Source organism: Arachis ipaensis, chromosome B6 (genome assembly GCF_059453495.1).
Source record: "Arachis ipaensis isolate K30076 ecotype BB chromosome B6, ASM5945349v1, whole genome shotgun sequence".
NCBI lineage: Eukaryota > Viridiplantae > Streptophyta > Magnoliopsida > Fabales > Fabaceae > Arachis > Arachis ipaensis.
Window position 1 is genome coordinate 42635762 of NC_142441.1, and position 16440 is coordinate 42652201.

Here is a 16440-nt window from a genome sequence, read left to right on the forward strand (position 1 = left end):
GAGCCAACCCGACAAGTCCTGGTAGCTAACCATTGGACTGTCCCTCTGTTGCGCATCCCCAACTCGAGTTATACTCATCATAAACTTGATCATAATCATGATCCATATCCATCACCCTCACTGGTGAATATTTACGGGGGCGAGCTCATCCGGGCCTTTCACAGTGCCCGGCCACACTTACGACATAGGGTCAAAAGAGCTTCGAGTCTCAACCTGGAGCATGTGGTGGCTAGCCACTGCTTCCTCCCAGGGAAACCCTCATCTCCGATGGTGGAAGTGCAAACATTCACAATTCATTCAACAGCATATATGCATTTATACTTAGCCATAATCATGGCTCCGCCGTAACACGGCAATAATCTAGCCATCCGGCTCACGGTTAAATCCATAACCAGCCAATTCATTAACAATTACGGCCCTTCGGCCCATGGCGTAACAAGCACTTCTACCGCCATCCTCCGCCTCTCACATAATCATCTTTGATCTTCAATGATCATTCATTTTTCCCCTTGCTTCACTCGCAAGTTACCATATTCACTAGCCCTTTTCCTCATGCTAGGCATATCATAATGATTCGAGACATAAGTGGTGAGATCGGAGGCTTAGAAGTATGAAATTTGGCTTTTAAAACTCAAAAATCAACTTTGGGATGAAAACAGGGCCACGCGTACGCGCATTCCACGCGCACGCGTGGATGGCCTTAAAAATCATCGACGCGCAAGCGTCATACGCACGAACGCGCGGATTAAAAATTAGCCAAACGACGCATAAGCGTCAGCCACGCATACGCGTGGGTGCTCTTGCGCCCAGGCACAAAACTGACACAAATCTGGCACAACTCTCTGGAAAATAGCTGGGCATATGGCGCAGCGCATCGACGCACCCGCGCACGCGTGGATGGTACTTCCTGGAAGAATGGCGCGCACGCACCAAGTGCGCCTACGCGCGGAGGGTTATTCTGCTAAAAATTTTCTAAGTTAAAAGCTGCAGAATTCACATATTCAACCCCCAATCTTCCGACAGACATAACTTTCTCATTTTAAATCGTTTTTCACCCGTTCTTCGAACGGCATGGACATCCCGGATCCAATTTCATTTCTAAACAGATTTGGCACAAATCAGAGATCAATAGTCCAAGTTATGTCCCATCAAAGTATGCCTAAAAATCATGTTTTCATACAAAACCATAAAGTGCCATTTTCAAAACAAGCCATTTTCAACTCTTTTCAAAATCAATCAAAACATGCCAATTTCATCCCTTTTCTTTGAAATCAATCAAAATGTACCAAAATCAACATCAAGCCATCTTCAACTCACACATTGATACTTTACCAAGGTTTCCAAAACCACATCCAACCATCTTAACACTTCTCAATCAAATGGCTAAAGGACAAACACAATATCATGTCATACATCCTTCCTCATACCAATTTCCAATAATTCCATTCCCAATCAACCATCATTATACATAATCATCATCATACTCACCATTAACATGGTACTACCCATCAATTCAACCTCATTCATTCATCAAGCATATATCACAACATGCATTTTCTTATATATCACACAATCAAGGCATCAATATTCATAATCACATATATGATCACATCATATATCTCAATCATTCAACAACATCATCAATTAAATGCCTATCTTAGGGCCTCTAGCCTAAGTATTTCCTACCACATTACATATTAGATACGGGAAACTGAAACCATACCTTAGCCGATTACCCAAGCTCAACCGGAACACTTCCAAACCACTTGTCCACAAGCTCTCAAGGTCTTAAAACCTCCAAGAACAGATTTTATCACACAAAACCCTCTCCCAAGCTTTCCAAAATCACCAATCAAGCTCCAATATTTGCATATACACAACCTAAGCCACAATCATCATATCCATACACAACATCTCAATATCCAAACATCATAGAACAACAAATTACACTAGGGTTGAGAATCTTACCACACCCAAGGTCCAAGGAGACAAGATTAACCTTCTCCTTCAAGAGAGTTGGGTCCTATAACATCAAAGAGCCCAAAATCTCAACATTTTACCCATGAAACTCGAAAACAAGGGCTAGAATTTCGAAGAGTAAAACGTGGCTTACCTCAAGATTGATTGTATGGGTTTTGTAGAGCTCTCCACGGTGAACGCGTGGCCACAAACGGTGCGACAATCGGAGCTCTAGATCAAAAGTTATGGTGGTTTGAAGATCAAGTGAGAGAAAGAAGTTGAGAGAGTGTTCTTCCCTTCTTCTCCACCATTTCAGCGTGTTTGAGTGTGTTGTGAGGAGAGAGAGTGCTGAAAATTAGGGTTTTGGTTTAGTTTAGTTGGGCCAAGGGCCCATTTTGGGTCCGGTTGGCCCAGTTTGGCCCGTTCGGTCCAATCTTGGTCCGATTTCTATAAAATTGGTACCGAAATTCTCGTCTTAATCTCCTCTATCATATTTAGCCATAAAAATAATATTTTTGGCTTTCTAGAATAAATTCTCATTTTATGGGTTAATTAGCCATTAATTAACCTGATCTTACATCACACTCTCATTCCATCCCAGATTCAATTAGATGAAGAACGATAATACATCATAGAATGAAATCAAATATATATTAAAATAGAGAAGTAATGATATTAATCCATAGGACAAGCAGAGCTCCTAACCTTAACCTAGGAGGTTTAGTTGCTCATAAATTACAGAGAAAACAGAGAAGTTTGGTCTGTTAATTTGTAAATTCATTCTTAATCCTACATGATATCCCCTTTAAATAGAAAATACTAAACCTAAAAGATGTAAATTTAAAATAAAAAAGTACAAAGATAAGTCTGCATAAGCTAAGGAGTGCTAAAATCCACTTTGGGCCCACTTTGGTTGAGTGCTTCGTCCAAGCCTGGCGTTCAACTTGGAGGATGGGCGTTGAATGCCCATTAGGGGGTGAATGCGCTGCTTCCTTGCTCCCTTGGTGGCGTTGAACGCCAGCTTTGGGCGTTCAACGCTAGGCTTGCTCCTTTTTGGGCGTTGAACTCCAGATGTGGATGTTCAATGCCAGTTTTGGTCTGTGATCTAGAAGCGAAGAATAGACTATTATATATTTCTGGAAAGCTCTAGAAGTTAGCTTTCCAACTCCAATGAGAATGCATCAATTGAACCTTGATAAACCCCAATTTTGTGGTTTATATTGTGTAGAATTTGAGGGGTTTTGTCAATATTTTCCGCACTTATTCACAAGAATTGCATGGTTTTGTGTTCTCTTCCTAATATTGCTTCATGATAGAAAACATGCTTCTTTTGCCTTAAAATTGCCATTTTTTGATAATCTTTTATTACCATTCGATGCCGTGATGTGTTTGTTGAGTGATTCCAAAGTTTATAGGGTAAGAATGGCCTAGAAGAGAGAAAGAAAGCATGGACAAGTGGAAGGAACATGAAGAATTGAATTTTGGGGAATTCAGCTTCGACGCGCACGCGCACCTCATACGCACGCGTGGGTGCGGAAAGTTGGGAATGGCATGCGAAGATTGGCGCATTCGCGTGGATTAGCAAAATCTCCATCGACACGCACGCGTGCTGGACGCGCACGCGTGGATTGCGAAATTCAATCAACGCGCACGCGTGCATGACGCATACGCGTGACAAGCTGCACGTGACCTCATTAAAAGAAATTGTGCCTGGCAATTTCTGAGGCTCAACAGGCCCAAATTCAAGCTGGTTCCGCATGGAAAAGACCCAAGAATTCTAGGGAAAAAGGGGGATCATTCATTACACACTTAGACACAATTTTAGGTAGTTTTTGGTTTTTTATTCTTCTAGAGGGAGAAACCCTTGTTCCTCTCTGGATCTAGTTTGATTTGACCTTTTCTTGTTGAATTCTGAATTGGATCTTGTTGATTTCTAGTTTTGATTACTTAATTTGAATTCTTTAGTATAATTTCGTTAGATCTCATGTTAGATTTATGTTTTCTTGTCAATTGTCATTTTCTACCCATTTTGTGAATCTTGTGGATTTTGAATTGTTAATGTTACATTGATGATTTTCATGATTAATTATGTTGTTTGAGTGATTTTCCATTGATAATTGTTAGTGGGTATCCTTTAATTTCAATTTAATTACATTTTGAATATGTCTTTTAGTAATGCTTACCATGTGTTTGATGAAATGTTTCCTTTAATTATGGAGTAGTTTTCTTTACTCTTAGCCTAGGCTAATGGAATTGGGTAAACTTGAGTCATTGGGTCTAATGGATTTGATGATTTGAGAACCCTTAGTGGTCAATTTGATAACCATTGACACTAGCCTACTACTAAGTTTATTGGTAGCTAGGTTGGACCTTATGGATTGATGTTGACCAATTCATTTAATATACTTCAAGTATAGAAGTAAACTTAATGAGTTTGGTTCCTCGTAATTGTCAAGATTTGGTTATTAGACAAGGATAGTGATCCCAATTCCTATGCCTAGCCAAGAGTTGCCTTTATTAATTATATTTGAAACCCAAAAATATTCCAATTGCTTTGTCTTAGTTATAGTTACTTGTTTAGTTTAGAGTAGAATTATATTGGATGTTCTCTTATTAGTTTGGAATTGCTCATACCATGCTTTAGTTACTTGAATTAGTTTCTTGCACTTTAAGATTTCTTGCTTGTTAAGTCTCTTAGTTTAATTTCTTGCTCATGACTTGCAACCCCGGAAATCTAGCCAATGTTGAAGCATGTAACAGCCCAGACCACCCGCTAGCACGATATTGTCCGCTTTGGCACACAAGGCCTCACGATTTTGCCTTTGACGATAGGGATGATAGCCAAAGCCCCCCACACTCACTCGTCAAAATGCGTCATGCTAGGGAGAGGTATCCACACCCTTATAAGGCATGCTTCGTTCCCCTCTCCAACCGATGTGGGCCTTACAATCCACCCCCCTAAGGGAGTCCAGCGCCTTCGCTGGCACATCGATCCGGGTTCTGGCTCTGATACCATCTGTAACAGCCCAGACCACCCGCTAGCACGATATTGTCCGCTTTGGCACACAAGGCCTCACGGTTTTGCCTTTGACGATAGGGATGATAGCCAAAGCCCCCCACACTCACTCGTCAAAATGCGTCATGCTAGGGAGAGGTATCCACACCCTTATAAGGCATGCTTCGTTCCCCTCTCCAACCGATGTGGGCCTTACAAAGCACATGTTTGCCCATTCCTTGTGGGACGACCCAAGGTTTGAATACTTCGGTTACTTTTATTGGGGTTGAACTTGTGACAACCAATTCCTTAAAATTTGATCCGAGGGTCGATTATCGGTTTGGACTATACTATTACGAAATCAATTTGAGAAATTCTAGACCGGTATAAATCCTTGGCGATCAAATTTTTAGCGCCGTTGCCGGGGAATGGTTGCAATGTATGCCTTGACATTGGTTATGTGAATATGTGAATATTGTAGATAGTTTACTTGCTTTCAATACTTAGTTGTAGTTTATATTTCTTTTGTACATGTGCTATGACTCCCAAGTTTGATGACTCGGTCTTAACCGAACTCTAGCTTAGCCGAGTTTGACCCTGAGATTGAAAGAACTTTGTTACACAATCGACAAGCTAGACGGCGGTTGGACTATACGGCTAGTACTTCGGCCTCTCTTGAAGAGCATACCGAATCACTAGACGGTACCGAGAGTGACTTGGAGTCCGCTACTTCCTATTCTTCTGTTGGCACTACTAATACATCTTTGCATCCCACAGGTGAACCATACATGGCGGAGCCACGCCGGATCACTCTACATGAACAAGGAGCCCCGGACATCATACTTCCACCTTTGCAAACAAGGTATCCCAACCTTGATCCAAACTTTGAGTTGAAAAATAGCTTGATAAATCTATTCCCTAAGTATCATGGGCTTCCGCGTCAAGACCCTATCCGACATCTGAGAGATTTTCAAGTTGCTTGTTCTACGGCTCAAAGACATGGAGCCGATGAGGTGGCTATTATGGTTTTTGTCTTCCCCTTCTCTCTTGAGGGGCAAGCAAAAACGTGGTTTTATTCGCAACCGGATGAGATTGTGACCAATTGAGATTTCTTGAGAAGAGAGTTTCTAGACATTCTTTCTGCCGGAGAAGACCGACTACATCTGGAAGGAGATCTCGGGCATAATGAAAAAGGACCAAGAGAGTTTGTATGAGTATTAGACTCGGCTCAAGAGGCTATTGGAATCTTGTCCACACTATGGATTGGATACTCACTTGCTCATTAGTTACTTCACCGGAGGTCTTTGTGCGGAAGATAGAAGATTGCTCACCGCTTCTAGTGGTGGTTCCCTTTCCAAAAACTAGACGGTGGGAGAAGCTTGGAGCTTGATAAATGATGTTGCCGAGGCTACACAACATGTAAGGGTAAGGAGCAATCCCCTCAAAGGTGTGGTAGAAGCACCACCTTCTGAAGCAAGCTTAACTAAGGTGCTTAGGGATATGACCACCATCCTTACGGAGATGCATAAAGAGCAAAAGGCATTCTATTCCATACAAGCCATCCAAGCCCCATCCCAAGTTGCTCAACTTGAAGGTCCTCCTAGAATTTGTGGTTTGTGCTCTAGCACCACACATTACACTGATCAATGTCACCAAATTCAAGAGGAGTATGCCCTTGCCGTGGCCAATGTGAATTACAACAATAGTCCACCCTACCCCTCTCAAGGCCAAAACAACTACTCTCATGGAAATAATCATAATCAGGGGTGGAGGGATAATGCACAAGGGAGCAATCAAAATCAAAGATGGAACAATTCTTCTTCTTACTACAACAACAATCACCAATCCTCATCCCAATACCACCATAACAACAACAGCCACCAAGCCAACCAAAATTATCACAACCAAAACCAAAACAACTACACCAAGTACCAAGTACCACATCAAAGACAACACTCAAACCAAGCCTCTTCATCCTCCACCAATCAAGTTGATGAACTTAGAGCTATTGTGGAAAAGAATGAAGAAAATAGCAAGGCTCAATTTAATACCATGAGTGCTCAATTAACCAATCTCACCGAGATAATCTCAAGACTAGCTTCACCCTCCTCCAACAACAATAACCAACCCTTAAGCTCTTCTAATCTTCCATCCCAACCCCTTCCAAATCCAAAGGGCGGCCTCAACGCCATCACTCTACATTCAGGAACTACATTGGAGGAGATACCTCCTAGGGTCATAGAAGACATTCATGAGGAAGAAGTGGTTGTTGAAGTTCCACATGAGGAAGAGGAGGTAGACAAAAGGCATGAGGAAGAAGAAGCAAACCTTAAGGAACCCAAGAGGAAAGCTATAGTGGACAAATCTATTCCTATCCCGTTCCCTTCCATGGTGAATGATGCGGGCGGAAATCAGCCAATTCATAAATTAATATAAGAAGTACGTTGCGAGTATAGTTCTTAACCAGCAAAAATCCGCTTATCAATTTAGAAAGGTTGTCACAAAATCAGAATAAAAATACTGGGAGTATGAATCCCAGGTCGTCTCCCAACGAGTTGACAAAAGGGTGCTATCTTATTAATCGTGAGTTTTTCGAGAAATTTTGAGGATTGAATGACATAAACTAAATAATTGTAAATTAGCGCAATGAAAATTAAAAGAGATTTATATATTCAAAATAAAAATCCTTGACTGGGGGAATGATTAATTGAAAGTTCTATCCTTATTGGAATTCTCTCAAGTGTACTATAAAGAGGTTGTTGTTTTCACTTAGTTAACCCTTACTAAATAAAGGAAAGTCAAGTGATTGAGCTAACTCTTATTCGCAAATCCTAATCCTCTCCCGTAGGAAGAACTAGTGTTAGTAAATAGAGAATTAGCCAACAACTTCCAATTTAACTAATCACTTGAGCATTCCAACTCTAGGGTCTCCATTTAATCAACCCCCAAGTCAAGTTGGGAGTCTACTCCAGTGACATGAAAACTACTTGCACAGAATTAAAAAGGGAATAAAAGGAAGACATGATAAACAATAACTGAGAATTAATTAAAAGTAAAAATAATCCTTTGCATTAATAAATTCTAAAAATGATCCAATTGTAACTCTGAACAAAGATCAAGGATATGGAAGAGTAAGGGAATAAGAAAACAAACTAGAATAATAACTTCAACGGAGGTAATGACTCTTCTCAATATCCAAAGCAAAAGCATAAAACTAAAAATATGTAAATGTAAAAGAAAACCTAGAGGAAAGGTAATTGATGAGCAGATAATTTATATGCTTTTTGGCATTATTTTTACATAGTTTTTATTATGTTTTAGTTACTTTTTATTATATTTTTATTAGTTTTTAAATAAAAATCACATTTATGGAATTTACTGAGTTTGTGTGTTTTCTGTGATTTCAGGTAATTTCTGGCTGAAATTGAGGGACTTGAGCAAAAATCTGATTCAGAGGCTGAAGAAGGATTGCAGATGCTGTTGGATTCTAAACCTCCCTGCACTCGAAATGGATTTTTTGGAGCTACGGAAACCCAATTGGTGCGCTCTCAATTGCGTTGGAAAGTAGACATCCAGGGATTTCCAGAAATATATAAAAGTCCATACTTTTCCCGAGTTTTGATGACGCAAACTGGCGTTCAAACGCCAACTTCCTGCACTATTCTGGAGTTAAACGCCAGAAACATGTTGCAAATCAGAGTTAAATGCCAGAAACAGGCTACAACCTGGCGTTTGACTCCAAAAAGAGTCTCTACACATGAAAAATCAATGCTCAGCCCAAGCACACACGAAGTGGGCCCGGAAGTGGATTTCAACATCATTTACTTATATTATGTAACCCTAGCTTCTAGTTTAGTATAAAAACTACTTTTAGTGATTTATTTTACATCTCTGGTTAGTCTTTGGATAACTTTATGTTTAGAGATTACGTTTAGGGGGCTGGCTATTTGTCCATGCCTGGACCTTCATCACTTATGTATTTTCAATGGTGGAGTTTCTACACCTCATATATTAAGGTGTGGCACTCTGCTACTCCTCATGAATTAATGCAAAGTACTATTATTTTTCTATTCAATCCAAGCTTATTCCTATTCTAAGATATTTGCTTGCACTTCAACATGATGAATATGATGATCCGTGACACTCATCACTATTCTCAACCTATGAAAGCGTGCCTAACAACCACTTCCGTTCTACCCTAGATCGAGCGTGTATTTCTTAGCCTCCATTCCGAAAGATCGGAGTCTTCGTGGTATAAGCTAGAATTATTGGCGGCCATTCCTGAGATCTGGAAAGTCTAAACCTTGTCTGTGGTATTCCGAGTAGGATCTGGGAAGGGATGACTGTGATGAGGTTCAAACTCGCGAGTGTTGGGCATAGTGACAGATACAAAAGGATCAATGGATCCTATTCCAACATGATCGAGAATCGACAGATGATTAGCCGTGTGGTGACAGCGCATTTGGACCATTTTCACTGAGAGGATGGGAAGTAGCCATTGACAATGATGATGCCCAACATACAGCTTGCCATGGAAAGGAGTATGAATGATTGAATGAAGGCAGTAGGAAAGTAGAGATTCAGAAGGAGCAAAGCATCTCCATACGCTTATCTGAAATTCTCACCAATGAATTACATAAGTATTTCTATCTTATTTTACATTTTAACTATATTTTAAATATCAAAATCCCATAACCATTTGAATCTGCCTGATTGAGATTTACAAGATGACCATAGCTTGCTTCAAGCCGACAATCTCCGTGGGATCGACCCTTACTCACGTAAAGTTTATTACTTGGATGACCCAATGCACTTGCTGGTTAGTTGTGCGGAGTTTTGAAAAAAGAATTGAGATTATGAACGTGCGTACCAAGTTTTTGGCGCCGTTGCTGGGGAATGAATAATCACGATTTTGTGCACCAAGTTTTTGGCGCCGTTACCGGGATTGTTCGAGTTTGGACAACTGACGGTTCATCTTGTTGCTCAGATTAGGTAATTTTATTTTTATTTTTAAGTTTTTATTTTTTAAAGCTTTTATTTTTGAAAAAATTTTCAGAAAGAAAAAGAGAGAAATTTTATTTTATTCTTCAGAATTTTTTAAGAATGAATTCTAGAGTTTCATGATGATTTGTTGAAGTTTGGCTAGCTGTGAATCCATGTCTAATTCTTTTGGACTGATGTTTCAACTTATCATCACAAGAGCCCTTGGACTCCCATCTGATCAGCTGTTGTATGCTTGATTTGTATGCTGAAGCTTGGCTGGCTATTGGCCATGTCTAGTGTTTTAGACCGGAGCTTTCACTGAAAGCTTGGCTGGCTAGTAAGCCATGTCAAATTCCTGGACTGGAGCTTTAGACTAACATTGCATGATTCCTGGAATTCTTATTAAAAATTTTAGAATCCTTATTTTCTTTTTCAAAATTAATTTTTGAAAAATCCAAATTTTTTTTTAATAAAATCATAAAACCAAAAATAATTTTGTGTTTCTTGTTTGAGTTTAGAGTCAAATTGTAAGTTTGGTGTCAATTGGATCTTTTTAACTTTTCTTTAAATTTTTGAAAACTCATGCATGATGTTCTTTATAATCTTCAAGTTGTTCTTGATGATTTTCCTTATTTGATTTTTTCATTTTCATGTTTTATGTCTTTTCTTGTTTTTCATATGCATTTTCAATTTGTGAGTGTCTAAACATTAAAAATTTCTAAGTTTGGTGTCTTGCATGTTTTTCTTTTCTTAAAAATTTTCAAAAATAAGTTCTTGGTGTTCATCTTAACATTCAAAGTGTTCTTGCATGCATCATGTGTTTTGATTCATAATTTTCATGTTTTGAGTCTTTTTGTTGTTTTTCTCTTTCTTCATTAAAAATTCAAAAATAAAAAAAACATCTTTCCCTTATTCTCTCATAAATTTTCGAAAATTTGGTTTGACTTAGTCAAAAGTTTTAAAAATCTAGTTGTTTCTTATGAGTCAAGTCAAATTTTCAATTTAAAAATCTTATCTTTTCAAAACTTTTTCAAAAATCAAATCTTTTTCATCTTTCTTTCATGATTTTCGAAAATTTTAAAAATGATTTTCAAAATATTTTTTTTATTTCATTTCATAATTTCAAAATCTTTACTAACAATTAATGTGATTGATTCAAAAATTTTAAAGTTTGTTACTTGCCTATTAAGAAAGGTTCAATCTTTAAATTTTAGAATCATAACTTTTAGTTTCTTGTTGGTCAAGTAATCAACTTTAATTTTCAAAATCAAATTTTTTTAAATTTCTTTTTCAAATATTTTTCAAAATAATTTTCAATCATATCTTTTTCAAAATCAATTTCAAAATCTTTTCTAACTTCTTATCTTTTCAAAAATTGATTTTCAAATCTTTTTCAATTAACTACTTGACTTTTTGTTTGTTTTACTATTTCTTATCTTTTTCAAAACCACCTAACTAATTTTCTCTCTCTAATTTTCGAAAACTCCTCCCCTCTTTTTCAAAATTCCTTTTTAATTAACTAATTATTTTAAATTTTAATTTTAATTTTATTTCTTCTCTTAAAATTTGAATATTAACTAATATTTAAAATAAAAATAAAAATATTTTTATTTTGTTTTATTTAATTTTCAAATTCTCCCCCCTCTCATCTCTTTCTATTTATTTATTTATCTACTAACACTTCTCTTCTACTCAAAATTCGAACCCCCTCTTTCTCTCTGTGTTCGAATTTTTCTCTTCTCCTTCTTCTATTCTTCTCTTCTTCTACTCACATAAAGGAATCTCTATACTGTGAAATAGAGGATTCCTCTTCTTTTCTGTTCTCTTCTTTTTCATATGAGCAGGAACAGGGATAAAGACATTTTTATTGAAGCTGATCCTGAACCTGAAAGGACTCTTAAGAGGAAACTAAGAGAAGCTAAAGCACAACCCTCTGGAGAGAACCTGACATAAATTTTTGAAAAAGAAGGAGACATGGCCCAACCAAATAACAATGCCAACAATGCAAGAAAGATGCTTGGTGACTTCATTGCACCCTCTGCTGACTTCTATGAAAGAAGCATCTCAATTCCTGCAATTGGAGCAAACAACTTTGAGCTTAAGCCTCAATTAGTTTCTCTAATGCAACAGAATTGCAAGTTTCATGGACTTCCAATGGAAGATCCTCATCAATTCTTAGCTGAATTCTTGCAAATCTGTGACACTGTCAAGACCAATGGAGTTGATCCTGAGGTCTACAGGCTTATGCTTTTCCCTTTTGCTATAAGAGACAGAGCTAGAACATGGTTGGATTCACAACCTAAGGAAAGCCTGAACTCTTGGGAAAAGCTGGTCATTGCTTTTCTGGCCAAATTCTTTCCTCCTCAAAAGATGAGCAAGCTCAGAGTGAAAATCCAAACCTTCAGACAGAAGGAAGGAGAATCCCTCTATGAAGCTTGGGAAAGATATAAGCAACTGATCAAAAGGTGTCCTACTGACATGCTTCCAGAATGGAGCATCATATGTATATTCTATGATGGTCTTTCTGAGTTGTCAAAAATGTCATTGGACCATTCTGCAGGAGGATCTCTTCATCTAAAAACCCCTGCAGAAGCTCAAAAACTCATTGAAATGGTTGCAAATAACCAGTTCATGTCACCTTTGAGAGGAATCCTGTGAATAATGAGACGCCTCAGAAGAAGGGAATTCTTGAAATTGAAACTCTGAATGCCATATTGGCTTAGAATAAAATATTAACTCAGCAAGTCAATATGATTTCTCAGAGTCTGAATGGATTGCAAGTTGCATCCAACAGTACTAAAGAAGCATCTTCTGAAGAAGAAGCTTATGATCCTGAGAACCCTGCAATGGTAAAGGTGAATTACATGGGAGAACCCTATGGAAACACCTATAATCCTTCATGGAGAAATCATCCTAATCTCTCATGGAAGGATCAACAGAAGCCTCAACAAGGCTTCAACAATAATGGTGAAAGAAATAGGTTTATCAATAGCAAGCCTTTTCCATCATCTTCTCAGCAACAGACAGAGAATTCTGAACAGAGCCATTCTGGTTTGGCAACCATAGTCTCTGATCTATCCAAGACCACACTAAGTTTCATGAATGAAACAAGGTCATCCATTAGAAATTTAGAGGCACAGGTGGGTCAGCTGAGTAAGAAGATTACTGAAACTCCTCCAAGTACTCTCCAAAGCAATACAGAAGAAAATCCCAAGAGAGAGTGCAAGGCCATAACCATAACTAATATGGCCGAACCTGGAGAGAGTGAGCAGGACGTGAGTCCCAGTGAGAAAAGCCTCATGGGAAGGATGAGGATGAATCCATCATCCTTGGCAGACCCTTCCTAGCCACAACAAAAGCTGTGATTGATGTTGACAGAGGAGAGTTGGTCCTTCAGTTGAATGAGGACTACCTTGTATTCAAGACTCAAGGTTCTCCTTCTGTAACCATGGAGAGGAAGCATGAAAAGCTTCTCTCAATACAGAGTCAAACAAAACCCCCATATTTAAACTTTAAGTTTGGTGTTGGGAGACCACAACCAAGCTCTAAGTTTGCTGTTGAGAGGCCACAACACTACTTTGATTATCTGTGAGGCTCCATGAGAGCTCACTGTCAAGCTATTGACATTAAAGAAGCGCTTCTTGGGAGGCAACCCAATGTTATTTAATTATATCTATTTATTTTTTATTGTTATTTTATGTTTTCTTTAGGTTGATGATCATGTGAAGTCACAAAAATAACTGAAAAATCAAAAACAGGAAAAACAACATTAAAAACAGCTCACCCTGGAGGAAGAGCTTACTGGTGTTTAAACGCCAGTAAGAAGCATCAGACTAGTGTTTAACGCCAGAAAGAAGCATCAAGCTGGCGTTAAACGCCAGAAACAAGCACCAAACTGGCGTTTAACGCCAGAATAGAGCATCTACTTGGCGTTTAACGCCAGAAATGGGAGAAAAGCTGGCGTTAAATGCCAGAAACAAGCAGCAACCCGATGTTAACGCCAGAAGTGCATTCTAAGGGCGTTTTGCACGCCTAAATGGAGCAGGGATGCTAAGTCCTTGACCCCTCAGGATCTGTGGACCCCACAGGATCTCTACCTACCCCACCCCTTCTTCTCTCCTTTTCACACCCTTTCATAACACTCTTCCCCAAATACTCTTCACCAATCACATCCATCCATTCTTTCCCAAAAATCCCACCTACCTCCAAATTCAAAATCCTTTCCCTCCCAAACCCAACCCTAATACACGAAACCTAACCCTTCCCCCACCCCTATATAAACCCCTCAACAATACATCATTTTCACACATTACAACCACTTCTTCCCCCTTGGCCGAATACACTCTTCTCCTCCATCTCCTCCATTTTCTTCTTCTTCTACTATTTTCTTTCTTCTTTTGCTCGAGGACGAGCAAACATTTTAAGTTTGGTGTGGTAAAAGCGTTGCGTTTTGTTTTTCCATAACCATTAATGGCACCTAAGGCCAGAGAAACCTCAAGAAAGAGGAAAGGGAAGGCAATTGCTTCCACTTCTGAGTCATGGGAGATGGAGAGATTCATCTCAAAGGTCCATCAAGACCACTTCTATGAAGTTGTGGCCAAGAAGAAGGTGATCCCTGAGGTCCCTTTCAAGCTCAAAAGGAGTGAGTATCCGGAGATCCGACATGAGATTAGAAGAAGAGGATGGGAAGTTTTCTCCAATCCTATTCAACAAGTTGATATCTTAATGGTTCAAGAGTTCTATGCAAATGCATGGATCACTAAGAACCAAGATCAAAGTATGAACCCGAATCCACAGAATTGGCTTACAATGGTTCGGGGGAAATACTTAGATTTCAGTCCGGAAAATATAAAGTTGGTCTTCAACTTGCCAATAATGGAAGAAAATGCACGCCCCTACACTAGAAGGGTCAACTTTGATCAAAGGTTGGACCAAGTCCTCATGGACATATATGAGGAAAGAGCTCAATGGAAAATTGACTCAAGAGGCAAGCCAGTTCAATTGAGAAGGCATGACCTTAAGCCTGTGGCTAGAGGATGGTTGGAGTTCATTGATAAATCACTATTTTATGGTTTATCTAATGTTCAATCAAGTGGTTTTTATCAACTCTTTACCCACTTATTCATACTATTTGCATGGTTTTACTTTTTCCTTCCTGATTTTGTGCAATGATTGAAAACAAGCTTCTTTGATCTTATATTTGCTAATTATTAATCTTCTCTTATTACCATTCGATGCCTTGATATGTGCGTTAAGTGTTTTCAGAGATTACAGGGCAGGGATGGCTTGGAGGATGGAAAGGAAGCATGCAAAAGTCGAAGGAATACAAAAAGTTGAAGGAACTGCAAAGCTGTCATCCTGACCCTCTCGCACTAAAATGGTCATAACTTGAGCTAAAGAGGTTCAAATGAGGCGGTTCCAGTTATGTTGGAAAGCTAATGTCTGAGGCTTCAATTTGATATATAATTTGCCACAGTTGCCCTGACGCTAGGTGACGCTAATTCACGCTCCACACAGACGCATCGCAGTGACGGAAATCAGCGTGGCAGACTTCTTCTCCAGCAATTTCTGGGCTATTTTCGACCCAATTTTCGGCCCAGAAAACACAGATTAGAGGCTATAAAGTGGGAGGATCCATTCATTCATGATCATCAGCTCATACATTCATAATTTTAGGATTAGATGTAGTTTTTAGAGAGAGAGGTTCTCTCATCTCTCTTAGGTTTTAGGATTAGGATTTCTCTTAAAGGATTTAGGATTTCAACTTCCTCTCAGGTTCAATATTCCTTTTATATTTTTATTTACTCTAATGCTTTTATTCGTATCTGACTCATGATTACCAATTTGGTTTATGAATTCTTCGTATTTAGATTTGAATATTTTATTTAATATAAATTGAGGTATTTCAGATTTGACTTTGCTTTGCTTTATTTATATGAATGCTTTTAATTTAATTTAGATTTTTCCCTTTTGGCTTTGGTTGATTAATTGGTAACTCTTGAGTTATCAAACTCATCGTGATTGATAATTGTTATTTTTGCTAATTGAATTGAATTCTACTAACTCTAGTCCTTTCTTATGAATTGACTAGGACTTGAGGATCTAACTAATTAGTCCACTTGACTTTCCTCTGCTTTAGTAAAGGTTAACTAAGTGGGATTAAAACTCAATTCTCATCACCATTGATAAGGATAACTAGGATAGGACTTCCAATTTTCATACCTTGCCAGGAGTTTTATTAGATATTAATTTATTAATTCTTGCAATTTATTTTCCTTGCTCAAACCTTTCAAAACCCAAAATTCTACCTTTTCCATAGCTAATAATAAGTCATACCTCCCTGCAATTCCTTGAGAAGACGACTCGAGATTTAAATACTCGGTTATCAATTTTATTGGGTTTGCTTAAGTGACAAACAAAACTTTTGTAAGAAAGGAATTCTTGTCGGTCTAGAAGCTATACTTACAACGGGAATTTATTCGTGAAAATTCTAGATCGCGTGA

The 16440-nt window shown here is 38.5% G+C and overlaps 1 non-coding gene across 1 annotated transcript; it reads right to left on the reverse strand.

Moving 5' to 3' along the window:
• Nucleotides 1-12313: 12313 nt before the first annotated feature.
• On the reverse strand, nucleotides 12314-12417 carry LOC148555316 (small nucleolar RNA R71). The gene has a single exon (XR_015887829.1). It is a non-coding gene; the product is annotated as a small nucleolar RNA R71 (small nucleolar RNA).
• Nucleotides 12418-16440: the final 4023 nt, after the last annotated feature.